This window comes from Pleurodeles waltl, chromosome 4_2 (genome assembly GCF_031143425.1).
Source record: "Pleurodeles waltl isolate 20211129_DDA chromosome 4_2, aPleWal1.hap1.20221129, whole genome shotgun sequence".
NCBI lineage: Eukaryota > Metazoa > Chordata > Amphibia > Caudata > Salamandridae > Pleurodeles > Pleurodeles waltl.
In genome coordinates, this window is record NC_090443.1 from 306,075,551 (window position 1) to 306,094,650 (window position 19,100).

At 44.9% G+C, this 19,100-nt stretch overlaps 1 protein-coding gene across 2 annotated transcripts in view; it reads right to left on the reverse strand.

Annotated features, from left to right (window-relative positions):
- DESI1 (desumoylating isopeptidase 1) overlaps window positions 1–19,100 on the reverse strand; it is a 64,572-nt gene that overhangs the window by 10,090 nt on the left and 35,382 nt on the right. The gene's annotated exons all lie outside the window — the stretch shown is intronic.

The window sequence follows — 19,100 nt, forward strand, 5'->3', positions numbered from 1 at the left end:
GGTGTGTATCAAGAGCAAGCACGAAATGGGCCACCTGAGTAAGTGCACTGGCCATCATCTACCATCAAATACAGAGTTTCTGTTTCCAAATTGCAGGGAGGTTGAGGCCGTCTTTTGTAGTTCTAAGCAGGCTGGTATTTCCAAGCAGGATCCTTATTTAGCCAATAAACCTATGTGCCATTTACATCGACCTTATGCCAAAGAAAAGATGCCAATGGCAAACACATTGGCCTCTTCTGATTAGAAGAGCATGGCTTAATGCACTTCAGAAAACTTATCAGAACTAAGTCACTGTTCATAGCTGTGGGCTGGAGGTACCAATAAATACTGAACAGCACTGTCCTCTAGAGGAGGAAGTGATATGTCTAATGTGCAGTAATGACTTTGATAATTATCACGCTCTCAAGAGTGATCGCTATACTATGACCAGCTGTATGGAAAATGGCAATGACGAATACCCCTACCCCTTTATTCCATCTACTCTGAGTGTAGCAGCTATATCACAGCTCACTGCATTCAACTGGAAACCATGATACACCCGAGATCAGTGGTTTGTCTGAAGACTACTCCCAGAGTTCTCATTCTAAGGCCACATCGTTAACAGAAAATACAAAAATTAAATAAAAAATCATGCGCATGTGGCTTACTTGGATTGCCAATAATTATCGACAGTAAGTATACCTTTGTTTTCCAAATATTCTAAAATATCACAGACATGTATAGTACTCTATAAAAACAGCCCACAATGTCCATGAGTAGCAAGTGTTGTTAAATCCAGTTCACAAGCGATATGGGTAGGGGGTAAATGAGACATTAGAGTCATGGGCTCAGGTAGACCCACTGTCACGCATTAGAACATACCTTTCAACTTTTTGACCTGTGAATGATATTGAAGCCGATTTTTAATAGAGTGGTTGTGTGAAAGGTAATGAAGGATTATAAATTTACCAGGGCAAGGCGAGATGGCAGAGAGTGACTCTCCTAAACCATAAGGTAGCACATTGCTATGAATCAATTTCACTGAAAAGACGTACACACCCTTTAAACGAATGTGCAATGGGGGGTATGAAAAGTGACCGTCACCTCAACTATGATGAGATAACTCTCTGCATGTTTGCTGCACTGTCTCTGGCTGGTAGTATTGTGTGTACATTTTGAATAGCTGAAAATCAGCAGTACCTGAGGACCCTCGGAGCGCGTATAAGCGGAGCCTCCATGCACACAGAGCAACTTTCTCCACGGAGAGTGACAAGCCTCTGTCACAGGAAATTACTTTTCAGTGACCTAGGGCCAAGCGTGTGAAGCATTAGTTGCGCATGCGCATATGCTTGGTACAGCACTGCCTACAAGAGTTCACGTGTATTAGAAAACTATGATTACACCCTTGTTTGATAGCGCAAGGCGCAGCTGCATTCAGCTGTAACTGAAGCAAGCATTTTCAATGCAACGGGTCTCGCATTTGCTCGAGTTAGAGCTATTACCGTTGTAAAGAAAAAAAATACGCTGCATGGAAAATAAACAGATAAAGTAGTCCGGACATCATGCTGAAAACATCGTATGTTTTTAGTAGTTTACCGGTGCTATGTAGGTGGGCTAAACACCGGAAAAGGCATGACATATGCATGTCTTTCACAAATGAAAGCAAGCAGAATTTTAAAAGGCAAGCCCACGAACCAATGAAAGTTAGTGACGTGAGATGGGCGTGGCTGGAAGCCCAAAGAGAGATTACAGAATGGGACAGAGTGCTTTGCGCTCGCCCATAAAAACAAATGAGCCAGAGTACCGATTGGAAGACAGTGACATCTGCCATCGGCGACACATACTGCATCGTATGACTCATAGTGAAATTTCAACTAGACAATGGCTATCGTCATTTGCACCCACCCAAAAATCTCAGGAAAAACTGTAAATGTATTACTTACAGAAGGTAAATCAGGCTGGACCGTGTGTGACTGTGTACAGACTTGGAAAATGAGGGAAAGCGTTAGTAACTAGGTAAGTGACATTTTCCGTTCGATGGCATGTGTAGCTGCTGATACACATGCTGTGCATAGACTAAAAAGCAGTTCTCCTCCCAAATAAGCGGTCGTTAGCCTGTAGGAGTTGAAGTGGTTTGACATAGTGTTTTTAGCACTGCTTGTCCAACATTGGCTTGTTGTCTAGATAAGACAGCCACGCAGTATGGCTTTGTGAATGTATGTGGTGTGGACCATGTGGCAGCTTTGCATATATCTGCCATTGGTATATTTCCAAAGAATGCCACAGAGGCACCCTTTTTTCTTGTGGAATGTGCTTTTGGAGTTATTAATAGTTGCCTTTTTGCTTTAAGGTAGCATGTTTGAATACATCTCACGATCCATCTAGCTAATCCTGGTTTTGAAATGGGATTACCTTGATGAGGTTGTTGGAAAGCAACAAAAAGCTGTTTAGTTTTCCTAAAGTCCTTTGTTCTGTCTACATAATACATTAGAGCTCTATTAAGATCAAGAGTGTGTAGAACTCTTTCAGCAGTAGAGTCTGGCTATGGAAAGAAGACAGGCAATTCCACTGACTGATTAATGTGAAAAGGTGAAACTACTTGAGGCAAGAATTTTGGATTTGTCCTAAGTACTACTTTGTGTTTGGGTACTTGGAAGAAGGGTTCTTCTAGAGTAAATGCATGAAATTCACTTACTCTTCTCAATGAAGAAACTGCTACAAAGAAAGCAACCTTCCATGTGAGAAATGAATAGCACAGGAGTGCATGGGTTCCAATGCGGGACCCATAAGTCTTGTGAGCACAATGTTAAGATTCCATGCAGGAACTGGAGGAGTTCTGGGTGGAATAATGCGCTTAAGTGCATCCATAAATGCTTTCATGACAGGAACTCTGAAGAGAGAGGTATGTTGTATGTTTTGTAGGTATGCGGATATGGCCTTTAGATGAATCTTAATAGAGGAAAAAGCAAGGTTTGCTTTTTGTAAATAAAGCAAATAACACACAATATCTTGTACTGATGCTTTAAGTGGATCTATATTTTTAGGTTGGCAGTGGTATACAAAGCCTTTCCATTTATTTGAATAGCATTGTCTAGTTGGTTTACGTACTTGTTTTAGAACGTTCATACATTCTAATGGAAGCTATAAATATCCAAACTCTATGACTTCAGGAGCCAAATTGCTCAGTTGAGCACACTGGGATTTAGATGCCTGATTTGACCTTTGTTCTGAGTTAACAGATCTGATCTGTTTGAAAGCTTGTGATGGGGCACTACTGAGAGATCTAGGAGTGTTGTGTACCACTGTTGGCATGCCCACGTGGGAGCTATGAGTATCATGGTGAGAGAAGGGTGACGCATTTTGTTGACCAGAAACGGAATTAGCGGGAGAGGGGGAAAAGCGTAAGCAAATATCCCTGACCAGTTGATTCATAGAGCATTGCCCTTGGACTGAGTGTGTGGGTTTCTGGATGCGAAGTTTTGGCACTTCATGTTTTTGCTTGCTGCGAAAAGGTCTATGTTCGGTGTTCCCCACATTTGAAAGTAATATTGAAGTACCTGTGGGTGAATCTCCCACTTGTTTATTTGTTGCTGCGTCCTGCTTAGAAGGTCTGCTAGCTGGTTGTGTATTCCTGGGATATATTCCACTAGTAGGTGAATGTTATTGTGAATTGCCCATTTCCATATTGTTTGATCTAGAAGGGACAATTGGGAGGAGTGTGTCCCCCCTTGTTTTTTCAGATAATACATTGTTGTCATGTTGTCTGTTCTTATTAAGACTGTTTTGTGTATGATCTGAGGTTGAAATGCATTAATGGCTAATAACACAGTTAATAATTCCAAGTGGTTTATGTGGTAAGTTTATTGATTGAGTCCCATTCCCCTTGTATCGTTAGATTGTTGCGATGGGCTCCCCAACCTGTCATTAACGCATCTGTTGTGATTATGGTCTGTGGCACTAGGTCTTTAAAGGACTGCCCTTTTAAGTGGTTGCGATTCCACCATTGCAGAGATTTTTAAGTTTGCCAGTCTAACAACACTAGATCCTGTAACTGTCCCTGAGACCACTGTTGTGAGAGACACTATTGCAGTGGTCTCATGTTTAGTCTCGCATTTGGTAATATTGCTATGCATGATGCCATCATTCCCAATAGTTTCATGACAAATCTTACTGTGTAAGTTTGGTTGACCTGCATTTGTGCTAAGAGGTATTGAAAAGCTTGTATCCGTTGTGGATTTGGATATGCGAATGCTGTTTGGGTATTGAGAATTGCACCTAGATAAGGTTGAATTTGTGCTGGTTTAAGATGAGATTTTTGGTAATTGATTGTGAACCCTAGTGTGTGTAGGGTATCTATTGTGTATATTGTTGGCATTGAAGAATGGTGCTGGATTTTATTAACCAATCGCCTAGATAAGGGAAGACGTGTATATGGTGTCTTCTGTGGTATGCTGCTACTACAGCTAGACATTTTCGGAACACTCTTGGTGCTGTTGTTATTCTAAAGGGTACTGCTTTGAATTGGTAGTGGCTGCCTGATATTGCAAACCTTAGGTACTTGCAGTGAGCTGGATGTATGGGAATGCGGAAGTACGCGGCTTTTAGATCTAATGCGGTCATGTAATCTTGTGTTTGTAGCAGGGGAATGACATCCTGTAGAGTGACCATGTGAAAATGTTCAGATAGGATATATAGATTTAGAGGTCTGAGATCTAGAATGGGTCTGAGAGTACCATCCTTTTTCGGTATAAGGAAGCATAGCGAGTATACTTCTGTCCCTTGTTGTGAGATGGGAACCATTTCTATTGCCCCCTTAAGTAATAGCGATTGTACCTCTTTTTTTAGTAGAACAGTGTGTTCCGGAGAGAGTCTGTGAGAATGAGGGGGAATGTTTGGTGGAGTGGAGATGAGTTCTATGCAATAACCATTGCAGATAATTGAAAGTACCCACTGATCTGTGGTGATGTTCTGCCAGTGAGAATGGAATTGTTGCAGTCTCCTCCCACAGGAGACGTATGGGATAGTGGGATATTTGGGAAGTCATTGTTTAGTGGGTGTGGAAGCACCCTTTGAGGCTGTAAATTTTCTTCTGGCTCTGAGATTCTTTCCTCTGTAAGAACCTCTAAATGGCCCTCTTGAATAGTACTGTTGTGGTTGTATTGGATGGGAGATGGAAGCTTCTGCAGTTTGGGATTTAAAAGCTCCCCTAAACTGTGTTTTTCGAAAGGAACCCCAAAAAGGTGTGGTATAAAGGGCTACCATGACTTTTGCGGTATCAGAGTCTTTACTGAGTTTCTCAATGGTAGTGTCTACTTGTGGTCCAAAGAGATACTGTTTATCGAATGGCATATTAGGCACCGCCTGTTGTATTTCAGGTCTAAAACCTGAGACCTCAACCATGCATGTCGTTTGATTGTGATGCTAGTATTAATTTCTCTAGCTGCAGCGTCAGCCGCATCTACAGCGGACCTAATCTGGTTATTTGTAATAGCCTGACCCTCTTCTACAATTTACTATGCCCTTTTTTGGTGTTTCTTCAGTAGGTATTGCAAGAATTCTTGCATTTCATCCCAAAGTGCCCTGTCGTATTTTGCCAACAGGGCCTGGGAATTGGCAATACACCATTGGCTGGCTGCCTGTGTTCCCACCCTTTTTACCGCAGCATTGAATTTTCTACTTTCTTTGTCGGGGGTGGGGTATCCCCTAAAGACTGACTATTAGCACGCTTCCTGGCTGCACTGACCACAGTAGAATCTGGTGGTAGTTGTTGTGTAATGTAGATTGGGTCTGTTGGTGCAGACTTGTATTTCTTGTCAATCCTTAGAGTTAGAACCCTAGCTTTAACTGGTTCTTTAAGTATGTCCTCTGCGTGCCTAAGCATACCAGGAAGCATTGGTAAGAACTGGCATTGTTTATGGGTTGAGGACAGTGTATTAAAAATAAAATTCTCTTCTAAAGGTTCTGCATGCATTTGGACCCCATGGTATACTGCTGCCCTAGATATAACTTGCTTATAAAACGTCCTATCCTCTGGTGGGGATAGTTTAGTAGGGTAGAGATCTGGGTCATTAGACAGTATAGGATCCGAATCACACATGTCCCATGGGTCTACCGTGTCTCCCTGTGAAAAAGTATGGGAGCGTGATGGTAGTGGTGGTGGAGTGATAGGTGGTGGTGAGAAAGAAAGCTGCAGTGAATGTGGTGTAGAAAGCTGAAGAGGTGTAGGCTTTTCCTTTCGCTTGAAAATGTTTGCCGGTGGTGGGGCAGTATCAACAGTCTCTTGAAATGCTAGCCTTCTTTTAGTCTGTGGAGGTGGAGAAGCAATAATTTTCCCAGTCTCTTTGTGGATTTGTATTCTTCTCTGCTTGATGTCCATAAGCTCCAAAATTGATTGAATGCCAGATTCCTCTATTTGATGTTCAGAGGTTGTTTTTGTTCCTTTAGTTGAATGTTCAGTGGATGTTTTGGGCATATGTTTCATTTGGGTCGAAAGTCCTGTTTCTTCCGTAGAATATGATGTTTTTGGCTCCGAAGTGGTTCCGAGGTGTTTTGGTCCTGAAAATATTAGCCGAGGTTTCGGCTCCGAAGTCGAACACATTAATTTTGGATCCGAAAATTGTGGGTGTCGGCTCGGTTCGGAGGTTGAGGTTCTTATTTTCTTGCTCGATTCCGACACAGAAATAGGTATGGCCTGCTGACGGGGTGTTTTAGCCTTTTTCAGCACCGAACCCAGGGGCCGGTTGCAGATTAGTTTTTTTTCGGGTGGAACCATGGCTTGACAGCAATGATGCACCCAAGGCCTTGCTTGATTTTTTAAAAGTGGGTGTTAGGGCAGGTGCACACATATACTGCGCCACTTTAATTGGCTGGCTGTCGTCTTCTGATCCTTGTTCGGAGTCAAAATCTGGGATCGAAACTGCCATCTGTGCCTGCTACTTTTCGAGGGTGTTGATGGGCACTGTGCGCTAATCTTCTTGCCTTTCGATCGCGTAGTGTTTTCTTCAATTAAAACAAGCGGCAAGCTTCACAATCTTCTTCAGGATGTTCAGGAGAAAGGCAAAATTTAAAGACCAAGTGCTTGTCGGTATAAGAAAATTTAGCGTGGCACCGAGGGCAGAATCGGAATGGAGTCCGATACATCAGGCTATGGCGCAGTAGGCCCGAACAGGCTCAAGAAGGGAGTTCTTTATACGTATTGCGCCCACAAGGAAGGTGCCTATGTGCACGCACCCACTAATGTATGCCCTTATGTCACGTTTGAGGTGAACTGTGATGGATGGCCTGAGGCTGCCTGGGTTGTCAGATAACAGCAGTCTTGGGCAATCAGGGAGAATAAGTGGAGAGGGGGAGTGCGCAGCCGGAAGCTATGCGAGAATACAAAGTAGTCGTGCTGGTCCCGAGTGGAATTGGGAAGTCAGCAGTGACTGTCCAGGTCGTGAGAGGCTCCTTCATGGAGAAGTATGACCCGTCAGATAAAAACATTTTTTTTAATAAAAACACAGCCCACCAGCAAGCTTGAAATACGTGCAGCCACCTGCTTTAAATGTGCACTCTAAACGCGTGCAGTCAAGAGAACATAAGTGAAGGTAAAGAAACGCTGTATAGCCTTAATGTAAGAAAAGAAGTTCCATCCACCAGTGGATTAGAATGAGTACTTCGGCCACTGGATACTGATAAGAGAAGCACACAAGGAAAACTAGCATTGGTAAATGCAGAAAATAAGCTACAGCCAATAAAAATGGAGAAAAACTAGGGGGTAAGCACAGGAACCAATGAAAAACAAAGGCAAAGCCAGGGTGGGATATAAGCCCCTTTTAAGACTAATATTGAATACAAAGATTTTGCAAGCGCTAGGCAGGCAAAGCCTAAAAAAAATATATATATCTGAACTGCACTTTTTGTTTCCATCCTGATTGACAGTTTTTGAAGCACTAAGGAAGTATGGCTGTTCTGTCACTGGATTAAGCAGAACTGTATTCCATGTTCCTCGAGCTAAGATTTCACCCACAACCAAGAAATGAAGAGCACTGAGTTCCTGGAAGAGATATGTACCCACACACCTCAAGGTTCTCTTCTTTAGACAATACAGATCTTTTGCCAGCGGTGCATGATGGGGGACACACCAGTTGGTTCCATGGCTTTCAGCATAATCACATTACATGAATTTTCAGACTATTGTCAAAGATAATCATTTGCTTAATGTGTGGTTAAGGTGATGGCACGTAATGAATTAGGACCTTCTGAACCAAAATTGAACAAGCTCATTCTATAAGGGCACCGTGAACGCCAGCACTCGGTTTTAGTGCACTGTATCATAAAAGACTGCAGATGCACCACCTTAAATATTTCCCTTCTCTGAAGCAGCACAAGTGTTTCATACTTCGGTACCCATGTCACCCTCTTTTTTTTTGCCCTGAGGTGTTGTTCACTTCTGTAATATTTATTCACTGGTGTGCATTTGGAAGTATGGATTGATGAAGTCCACAAAAGTATGTCTTGGGATCATCCAAAGCTTGCCATGATAAAATAAGAATATTCATACAGATGCAAACGAGTCACCAACATAGTCTCCTACAGTGAGTTATACTTTACTCAATTCTGTTATTTTCCGATTCACAAGGATTACTGTGTGAAAAACGAAGTGAACTGTTTACAAGTGTTTTACATGGAGAGAGAGCGCGAGAGAGAGAGAGAGAGAGAGAGGTGCAAAAATTACAGGACATCACCCATAGCGACTATTGTGTTCATGATTCTCTGTCCTACTGACTTATGGGACATCCATGCCCTAGACATTTTAATCCATCAAAAATCAGTTAAAGCATGAATTCCTAACTAGTGTTTTAAATGGAAATGCTGGTACAAACTATCTAGAGTACCTGGTTTCTTCTGAAAAGTGATGGTACTCTCCCATTATAGCTACTGTATCTATAGCTGTACCTGCCCATTTAAAGCACTGGTCCTAACGCATAAACTGCCCCTATCGTGCCCAGACACTGCCTCCAATGTACACCTGGGTCTCCTAGCCTATAGTCTTCTTTCTCCATCCAGACATAGGCCCATAGGAGAGATGGACAATACCAAGTTAGGTGGAGTGCCTTGGACAGGAAACAAATGATTACTAGTACAAGAGGCACCCTGTACTCCATGGTAGGTCCTGTCTGACACATTTGACATGGACAGAGGAAACAAGAAGCGCTTTAGCCACTAGACACAACAGAATGAAGATCAGAAGATCGGTGCTGGTATAAAACACAGACTTCAACCAAGGCCCAAGAAGGGTTGTGTCCAAGGCAAGATATGGCATTAAATGAGAGAGGGCCACATGTTCTATGGTGAGATCTGTTCACAAAACCCAGGTAGATGCCATCAAGCCTGCAACATGCCCCATAGGTTTATCATCCTAGAGCACAGAGCCACACTGTGCCTAGACATGCACATGGCCAGAATCTGCTCAGGGAAGATAGAGACAGCAGTACCTACACGCGCCACCCAGTAGTGAAGGCTTTAGAATTCCTAGAATATACTTTCCATAGTCTGCTAGAGCATGGCACTGAAATGGCCCAGCCAAAAATGACTCAAAGACAGCCGCCAGGACCTGTCAATTGTGTATTGTAGGGGGAGATGGAAGCAGGGTCCAGAACAGCGGCTAGAGGGCTGTAACCTGGCGATCGGAGAACTGGCCAGGAGAATTCTGAATGGGAATCTTCAGACACAGTCCCACTACAAAGCCTTAATGTTTCAAAGGAGGCCATAAAAATCCAGGAAGGTGGGGAGTGCAGGCCCCCCAAGAAGAATCCTCCTTAAGGGATCCTGCTGGTTACTTACCCGTACAGAAAAAAGCTTGTTTTGCCTTAGTTGCATACAACTACTCTTACAAACTATTTCTACTCTCTAAAACTAGTTAAACAGGTCTGAAGCAATTTGAGGAGTATTTCATCCGTATTAGGTGTGTTCTCTTTTACAGGTAAAGGCTCTATCGCTAATTACAAAACAGATTTTGTTTTTGCGGGGCCTTGGCCGGGCAAACTAAAAGAGCTCCAATGGCCATGGCAACAATCCTAAATAGCCATCCATTCAGACACAATAATACCCCCTACAAAGTAGAAGTACTGCAGTATCTGCCACCGTAACAACAGACAGCTGCAGAAAACAGTGCAGCACCTGGCCCGGAGACCACAAGCTGGAGGAGGTTAACCAGTGCTGCTGCCTGCATGCTAACTCGATGACCGTGCATCGGTAGGCCACAGAAGAGAATGATCGGATATGGCTGCTGGTTGGACAAGGCTGCTGTGACCTTCCTCAAGTAACTTTGCAGCAAACGGAGGCGGGGAGCACCCGAAGGCAGGGAACACACAGAAACGGCTGTGCTGTCGATGGGAGGTCAGTCGGACCTGGCAGAAGAGTGGAGACACTGACATCCTCATTTACGAGGCCCTAGCAGAACACTGCGCCACAGGAGCATAATTTGTTTTACGCTCCTGTGGCGCAGTGTGCCAGCCCATGTTTACAAGCCAACGCAAAGCCTCCTTGCGTGGCGGGTCAGGGCCTTGTAAATATGGACCCCTTTCACTCACAACACTGCATGAAAGGGGCATTCCATGGGTGTTGCTTGGGGTGTTCCCACGCAAAACTCACATGGAACCCAAAGGATTCTGACGCATTCCCTGGTTTATAAATCTGGGAATGCATCAGATTCCTATGCCACTTCAGGGGTGGTGTAAGAGTAACGCAAGGGGAAGAAATATCTTTATTTCTCCCCGTATTTTACTCTTTCTATGTGTGTTGTATTCCGCAGCAAACATAGAAAGATGAAAACACCTTGTGATTGTTTTTGTACAGTCATCTTCACAACGCAGGCAAACTTGCACCATGGTGCATGGGTGCCTGCACTGGCGCATGGCAGCAATTTGTGCACCAATGCAGGGGGAGAAGACAGTAATGCACTGTATCTTGTAGATACTGTGCACTTCTGCCCTTTCCCAGTGGCGCAGGCCATCGCAGCAAAGCACTTGCTGTGCCACCCTGTGCCACAGGCCTTGTAAATGAGGCCCAAGTGTGATTGCAGAGTATGATTTATCCGCCCTGATCTGTGGGGGGAGTCATGCAGCCTCACAAATAACCTGGCGCTCGGAAGGCTGAACTAAGCTAAACCCCACTGGCGGTACAGGTGCTGGGGTCTTCCTCTTAAAGGCAATCCTGCAGTTGACTTGTGGGTCTCCAGGGAGATGCAAAGTCGAGCTGACCCATGGGAGCTGAGGAGGTACGAGTGCCACTGGAGCATGGCTAGAGGGACCTCTGTCTAAGGGGAGAGAGCACTACTAGGATACACAGACTGCGGTTTGAGAGGGCTCTCTTCCGCTAGATCGCGACGAACTAGAACATTCGCTTGATAATATAGGACAAAAAAAAATAAATCACCTTGGTGTGACTGGCTGGCACACACTAGCCTGAAGGATATTGGGCAACCCGTTTGGATACAGGTATATTGCCAGCTCTGTGGGCATGCTCACCCCTATACACAGCCAGTGCCTTGCAACAGACTTGATGCTTGAGGGGCGCAAAACCTTTTGAGAACCCCCAACTAATCTTTGTTCCTCTTCTCCACACCATAGGAAAGACAGATACTAAACAATCCAGGCTACTATTTGATGCCCGCAAAAGTACTAAACATCAAGGACCTGACACAATATATCCGCCCTCTCAGGAACATGCATTGGACAGTGAACCCCTTTCCACAGCAGATGTCAAGAATGTATTACTGAAGATGAAATCTAACCTCACCTCAAAAGACTCTAAAATTGACTCCCTAAAACACAAAATGGATGTCACGAAGGATTGCCTGGACAAACAAACCTGCATTGCCACAGCCGAGCAAAGAATCTCAGATATAGAGGATGATCACATACAGCAGTCCAAAATTGTGAAAGAAATGCAGGAAGAACTCCATGCATTTAGCTGAAAAATGAAGATTTGGAAGTACACTCGTAAAGGTGCAATATTTGCATTCTTGAAATTTCGGAAGCAACAGTGATTGGACGAGGAGCCAAAGACAACATCAAAAAATTGATAATAACCTTTTTTGGTGCAGATAGCTTTTCGAAGATGATCGTAATTGAGAGAGTCCACAGATCTTTGACCGCCCTAGACCAATACCAGGCGCACCGCCAAGGCCCATCATCGTTAAGTTCTTGAATTATCGAATAGGGATGAGCTATTAAGGCTAGCCGGAGAAGCAAAGGCGTTTCAATACAAAGGTATGCACCTTTTGTTTTTCTGTACTTCACACAATCTATACAGGAAGCTCAGAGAAAATTCCTCGCCATCAAGAAAAAAAACTCCAAGAACACGGCATAAGATACGCTACGTTATACACCGCAATACTCAGTTTCACATGGAATAGCAAGACACAGGATATACAGAACAGAAGGATACCATCGCTTTCCTCCAGCAACACATGACAACTCGAGGATCCCCCTTAGGCACAACAACTCACACAGCAGATCATCAATCAAAGAGGTTGAATGAGGACACCATCACCTGGTATAAGGAACTCATGGTGCGCAGTCTCAACAGTGTGCTGCCTCTCTAAATCTCAGTTCTCCATCTCATCAAGCTAGAAATAGCTGGCCAGGGTTTGATGAGCAACCCTGAGGATAGCACATCTCACAGAGAATATAATGTATATGCTTTTGCTGAGATAATTCTTTCTTTCTATGCTAAACCCCTTTAATAGGTTCGAAGGTAAAAGATTTACTGCTCCTGCCTCCCCCTGCCAGCAGCAGCACCACACCAGTAGACCACAGCATACCGTATCATGACCCATGATGCGGCCTGGCGGTATTCTGCTGAGGGGCGCCGCTGCTGGCAGCAGTGCCATGTCCCATCTTCTGCCGGAGGACCCCCTGACATCAGGTGAGTTGGGTGCTCCGACAGGGGAGGCGGGTGGGGGTTGTTGTTTCTGTTTGTGTGTGTGTATGTCTGTGCGTGCATGTATGCGGGTGTGTAATGTGGGTTGTCTGTGTGTGCGTGTATGGATGTGTGAGTGTGTGTATGTTGTGTTGTGTGCATGTATGTATGTCAGTGTGTATGAATGTGTGTGTGAATGGATGTATGCATGCATGGATGAATGTGGGTATGCGTGTGTTTGTTGGCGAGTGAAGGTGCGTGTATGTCGTGGGGGAGTCTAGAGAGGGGTTTGTGGGGGGGGGAACCCGAGGAGGGGGAGGGGGCGGTAAAGACCCCTATCAGTGACAGGGAAGGAATTCCCTGTCACTGTTGGTGCCTACCGCCATAGTTTTCGTGCCGGTAAGGAAGCCACAATAACAATGGCGGTAGGCGGGGTCATAATCCCGCAGGCGGGCTAGTGATGGACGCCTGGCTAGAGACTGAAGTCTCCAGCCTGGCGGTCGTTACCGACATGGCAGACGGTTTGGTTCAATGTCTTAATATGGGGAAAAGTACCGCCAGCCTATTGACAGTACTTTTACCCATTTTACCACCATCCGCCGGGGTCATAATGACCTCCAAAGACTTGTACGGCTCCAAATCAAGGGAGGGAATCCCATACAAATACCTAGAGAAGGCGACATTGGCTTGGCTAGAAACTGAAGATCGAGTACTATTATGCCAACCGATTACCACAGAATACTAACGGCTCAAAAAATGAAGTGCACCTGGCAGAGATGGTCTCCAGGCAGAATTTTATGAAGAAAATGCTAAGGAGCTTTGTCCTCTGCTCCTAGAGGTCTATGACAAGCATTATATGGTGGAGAGACTCCCACAATCCATGAGGGAGGCCATAGTAACAACTCTCCTTATGCCAGATAAACCCCCGGTATCCAGATAAATCCCTGTACACTATGAATCATACAGTCTTCAGTCACTCATTGATGGGGCCAACAAGATATTGACTAATATACTTGCAAACAGGTTTCTGCCCCTACTGCCATACTTGATGCAGCTGGATCAATATAACTTTATACCAGGCAGATCTACTGCAGATACTTTATGCAAGGAGTTCTCACTTACACATCAAATAGCCCTGAACCTACTGGTGGTGGCACCTTTCTAGATGCAGCTAAGGCATTTGACACAGTTGAATGAACTTTACAGATTAGTCAAGGAACACAGCAGGGATATCCCACAGCCCCAATATTCTTAGCTCTCACAATGGAGCCCCTAGCCTGAATCGTAATCAACCTGGGGTCTCATTATAGACTTTTGTCAATGTATGCAGATGATGCCCTGCTTATGGTATGAGATCTGGGGTGCATTTAAATTCAATTATTCAATATGGACTCTGGTCTGGACTCTAGATCAACCGATCAAAATCAATCATGGTTCCCCTCACGTCTGCCACAATACAGCCCACACTAGACTATACATTACATTTGCAGACGGAAGCTATCCGTTACCTGGGAATATGCTACCATACTGATATACAGTCCATTTTGCAAGAAAACTATGGGAAGTATACGACGATCCTTAGAACAAAGCTGGATAGATGGATCAAACTCTTGCTGTCACGAGCATGCAGAATAGCACTGATGAATAAGGTGATATTGCCGAAGCCATTATATATGTTGCAAAACATCACCATCCTGTTATACAAGACGTTTTTTTACTCAGCTCAAATCACCAATGGTAAAATTGGCATGGGGAGGCAAACAACCTAGAAAAAGGAGGAACATATACTAGCTCCCATACGACAAGGGGTTTTGAGGCACCGCCTTCCGAAATGTACTACTTAGTGGCACAGGTGCAATTTATCCATCACTGGATGCCCACCCGCAGACATGCGCCACACATTGCCCCTGAGAAGGGCCTGATACACCTGCTCCGAATACAGAATGCCCTCTACTCACACTTTGCTAGACCCTCTAAACAGATACAGATGGTGAAACGTGCTACATGGGCACTGCCCCAGCTGATGTCCATGTGTGCCATCCCGATGTTATGCTCACCCTTAATTTCCATCAAATATTCCCTGCTGCAGATAGATTGTGCATCCACAGTAATAACACAACTCTACACCAAACATCTCAACATCTCAGTGGATCCTTTAGTGATCACAAGTTTTAATCATATCAGGAAGAAACCACTTAGATACCATTACTTATCGAAAGATATACCATGCAACATGCCAACTCTGCCCAGCGTTTTTTGCTGAGCCAACAGAGTGGCATGTGATTTCTATTTTACTGTACTTTCTTCAACCAATTAAATTAATCTCCAGGCTACATGTTACAGTCAGGGGTGTGGAATTTATTAAAATATCTACTTGTCCAGGGGACTGGTTGCTTCTCAAATCTATTTGTCCTGTAAAAAGATCTACTTGTCCCTTTGGTGCCATGTAGTGTGGCGACAAATTATGGCAGCAATCTCATTATGTAAGAGCTCTGATAATAGCCTCTCTGATTATGCCAGGGCTACTACCATAGTAGGGCTTAAATACTTGCAGTTTCAATCCCTACTGTAGCAATTTCCTTATTTTGCCACCTTTCTGCAGATCTGCATACTGGGGCTGGAGGAAGCAGTAAGCAATAGTTCCAGGGCTGGAATGCCTTTGAGTCTGCAAACCTACTAACCTGCATGTTTTAAAGATTTTCACCAGCTTCTCTCTAATATTTTCCCATAATAAGAAAGGTTGGACATTTACTCCTGACAATGGCAGCATTAGAACTTCTTCCAGGGTTGGGAAGAAAGTGGCTGGAGGGAAAATGAACTTGCAAATGCTCAATAGATTTTCACATGAGCAAATCTACACATCGTATTTACCCATGCTAAAATACAGTTCACAAATATTTTATAGGGGTACAACATATACCATGGGTGCACTTTTGTGACTTTCTTTAAGAATTTGGGGCCACATGTAGGTAGGTTCAGATTTGCGACCCGCAAATTGAGAGTCAGAGCGACTCGCAATTTGCGAGTCACAAATCCGAATGTAGGATGGTGTCCCTGACACCATCTGTGATTCGCAAGGGCTTCGCAAATGCCCACCTCATGAATAATCATGAGGTGGGTCGCAATTTGTGACCCCCTTGCGAATGGCGGCCCTCACAGGGATGGTGGCCCTCAAAGGGATGGTGGCCTGCGACAGCAGACCACCATGTCTGTGACTGCTTTTCAATAAAGCATTTTTGTTTTTTTTTGTAGTGCAGCCCGTTTTCCTTAAAGGAAAACGAGCTGCATTACAAAAACGAAAAAACGTTTTCGTTTCATTTATTCAGAGCAGGCAGTGGTCCGCAGGACCACTGCCTGCTCTGAAAAAATGTTTACAATGACATTCACAATGGGGAAGGGGTCCCACGGGGACCCCTTCCCTTTTGCTAAAGTGTTAGCACCCATTTGAAATGGGTGCAAACTGCGTATTGGTTTGCGCCCGCGTTCGCGGTCACAAAACAATCCTACATTGCAGTGCGAGTGGCAATTAGGAAGGGAACACCCCTTCCTAATTGCGAGTCGCAAACTCGTTTTGCGATTCGGTAACCAGGTTACCGAATTGCAAAACTGGGTTTGTGCATCGCAATGTGCTTTTTGCACGTCGCAAACAGCGAAAGTCGCTGTTTGCGACATGCAAAAAGCTACCTACATGTGGGTCTTGGTCCCTAATTAGGTCTGGTGTTAACAAAGACATTTAGGCCCTCATTCCGACCCTGGCGGTTTCAAACCGCCAGGGTGGAGGACCGCGGGAGCACCGCCGACAGGCCGGCGGTGCTCCAATGGGCATTCCGACCGCGGCGGTAAAGCCGCGGTCGGACCGGCAACACTGGCGGTCTCCCGCCAGTGTACCGCCGCCCATAGGAATCCTCCAAGGCGGCGCAGCTAGCTGCGCCGCCGAGGGGATTCCGACCCCCCCTACCGCCATCCAGTTCCCGGCGGTTCTCCCGCCGGGAACCGGATGGCGGTAGGGGGGGGGTCGTGGGGCCCCTGAGGGCCCCTGCAGTGCCCATGCCACTGGCATGGGCACTGCAGGGGCCCCCGTAAGAGGGCCCCTAAATGTATTTCACTGTCTGCTTTGCAGACAGTGAAATACGCGACGGGTGCAACTGCACCCGTCGCACAGCTTCCACTCCGCCGGCTCGATTCCGAGCCGGCTTCATCGTGGAAGCCTCTTTCCCGCTGGGCTGGCGGGCGGCCTGAAGGCGGCCGCCCGCCAGCCCAGCGGGAAAGTCAGAATCACCGCCGCGGTCTTTCGACCGCGGAACGGTATTCTGGGGGCCCCCGACAGGCCGGCGGCGACCGCCGCCGGCCAATGTCGGAATGAGGGCCTTAGTTTTTATTAAACTTCTATTTCTCTCTCTTTCGGCTGGCTTTACTGTGAGTGATCGCATTCTGCTCTTCCACAAGGAGCATATTGGCACACAAAGTAGTTTTGTTCAGTGTCAGGAACTACAGTGGCAATCAGTGATGTAACGAAACTGGAGGGTGCCCCTTTGCAAAGAACATGGAGGAGCCCCCTCTCCAGACTCACTCAGGGCAGGTGCTGTGCTGAAGGGGCCCCCTGGAGGGCGGCTGTGGGGCCTTTGTTATGCCACTGGTGGCAACATGTGCTTTTAGAGTTCAAAAACTTTTTTTTTTTTTTTGCCAGTGTTTGTTACAATGTTGAGGGCCTGGTAGCTCCCACAACAATAAAGTGTTACAAAAGCCATGTCAAAATAAGACACGCATTGATGAAACTAAAAGACTTATAAAAATATGTAAGATCAGTTGGCTTTGTCAGGGTTTGTTTATTTTCATGCTTCCCATAATCGTGTTGAAAATGGTTACACTGATTTTCCATGAGAAATATTTTTGGGAAATACTAGCATGCATCAACACATTTTACTAAATGACACTTCATTTGCATCTAATCAGAGAGCATTCTGGGAGCATTATACTTAGCCTCATAGCCTGAACTTTTCAAACATGTGTATACACGTTTGTTTTGTTTTTTGTACTGGAACCAACGTCAGTAGTGAAGTGTGACCTTAAAACATTTATTTACAGCACTCACCCTAATAATGAAGGCTTTCAAATAATGAACCATAAATACAAGTTCGAACAGCATTATCTTTTGGAAACACATTACCTCAACTGCAGAGAGCTCCACTCTCTGTAAACAGGCAGCTAAAGGGTTTGTGCTGCAGAGGGTTGGGCCTACTTGTCCCAAGGACAAAGTAAACATAAAAACTTGTTGCCCTTGACCCCAAACAAGATGTCCCAGGCGTCGGGCTATAGGAATTCCACATCCCTGTACAGTGATGGGGCTGATCGAGGTGCGGGGCTCCCAGCACGAGATCTGTGGTCAGTAGACCTGGGAATAGACATTGACATACAACGTGGAAATTCTGTGAGCAACAAACCAAGGAGGTTTCCCCAAATGGTAGATATAGACTGATCCATCACTAATTTTTGCATAGAATATATCTAACTCCGTAAGCCATAGCTATATACACGTCTATGCGAGATACCCAGTGCCAAAGGTGTGGTGCCAAGTAGCAGAGTTTATACATATGGCGTGGCTGCATTCTGGAGACAAATAACACAAGCCATGGAGACTATGGCGAGACACGAATTCCAGATAACCCCCAGCGTGTTACTACTTGGATATGTAACAAATGCCCCAAAAGAATTTCAAAAACTGACTGCCACGGCAATACCACTAGGCAAACGTAGGGATGCAATGGAATGCAGGGATGGTCGTATAGCCCCCTCATTTCATTTTGAAGACTGGCTCAAAGATATTTATCTCTGTGGGGAGTAGTCCGAAACCTATGCCACAACTCTGATTGATACATAAGCGGTCTATTATTGTGAACCTATTCATATGTAGTGCAAGTATTGTATGGGCTCGGGCATGTTCTATATTACATTACATTACTTGTATGCTCCCTAAGGAGGTTGGTACTGTTCCTGGATAGATTCATCGAATCTTATTGCACTTGGGATCACTACATGGGCTCTCAATATAATTGTTAGCTAACACTGAAAGCTGTAATTATTATTGTATGCGAGTTTGCATAATTTGGAAACATACATATTGTTCTTTGCCTGGAAAGCCGAATAGAGAAAAAACAATAAGAGAGCGGATTAAAAAAAATATTTTCATTAGTGCAAAAATTACACTGCACAGTCCC